We start from the raw sequence: 1,437 nt of genomic DNA, 5'->3' as shown, positions 1-1,437 counted from the left end.
ATCACTGATCCCTCGTACCTAGATTCATCACCGATCCCTCGCACCTAGATTTATCACCGATCCCTCGTACCTAGATTCATCACCGATCGCTCGTACCTAGATTCATCACCGATCCCCCGTACCTAGATTCATCAACGATCCCTCGTACCTAGATTCATCACCGATCGCTCGTACCAAGATTTATCACCGATCGCTCGTACCTAGATTCATCACCAAACGCTCGTGCCTAGATTCATCACCGATCGCTCGTACCTAGATTCATCACCTATCCCTCGTACCTAGATTCATCACCGATCGCTCATACCTAGATTAATCACCCATCCCTCGTACCTAGATTCATCACCGATCGCTCGTACCTAGATTCATCACCGATCGCTCGTACCTAGATTCATCACCGATCGCTCGCACCTAGATTCATCACCGATCGCTCGCACCTAGATTAATCACCGATCGCTCGTACCTAGATTCATCACCGATTCCTCGTACCAAGATTCATCACCGAGCGCTCGCACCTAGATTAATCACCGATCGCTCGTACCTAGATTCATCACCGATCGCTCGCACCTAGATTAATCACCGATCGCTCGTACCTAGATTCATCACCGATTCCTCGTACCAAGATTCATCACCGATCGCTCGCACCTAGATTCATCACCGATCGCTCGTACCTAGATTCATCACCGATCGCTCATACCTAGATTCATCACCAATCGCTCGTACCTAGATTCATCACCGATCGCTCATACCTAGATTCATCACCGATCGCTCGTACCTAGATTCATCACCGATCCCTCCTACCTAGATTCATCACCGATCGCTCGTACCTAGATTCATCACCGATCCCTCGTACCTAGATTCATCACCGATCCCTCGTACCTAGATTCATCACCGATCCCTCGTACCTAGATTCATCACCATCCCTCGTACCTAGATTCATCACCGATCGCTCGTACCTAGATTCATCACCCATCGCTCGTACCTAGATTCATCACCGATCCCTCCTACCTAGATTCATCACCGATCGCTCGTACCTAGATTCATCACCGATCCCTCGTACCTAGATTCATCACCGATTCCTCGTACCTTGGTCAATCATTAGCAAAAAGAAATGTAATTTGCATGACCCATGACAGCCCCCCTCCCCCATGCTATGAGAAGCACACACGTTGACACACGCAGGTGCACAGACACCTTCCCGTCACACACACACACGCAGGGACACGGAGCCAACGCACGCCCAGCGAGACAAAACAACCTCCCTGGCACGCTCAGCCATTGAAGTAGCCGGAGACTCTTGCACACCCAATAGACTCTCTGACAACACACACACACGCAGAGCGAGATCAGACAGCCGCAGTGTGGTCTGTGCCTCCCCTCCTCCCCACACCCTCCCCGCACTCACTCACAGCTCCCCCTCCCATCCCTCATCACTGCTTC

This window comes from Nanorana parkeri, unplaced genomic scaffold (assembly GCF_000935625.1).
Source record: "Nanorana parkeri isolate BGI_ZX_2015 unplaced genomic scaffold, ASM93562v1 scaffold2642, whole genome shotgun sequence".
NCBI classification, from domain to species: domain Eukaryota; kingdom Metazoa; phylum Chordata; class Amphibia; order Anura; family Dicroglossidae; genus Nanorana; species Nanorana parkeri.
The sequence above is the reverse complement of the archived record's forward strand: the minus strand, read 5'-3'. Positions refer to the sequence as shown.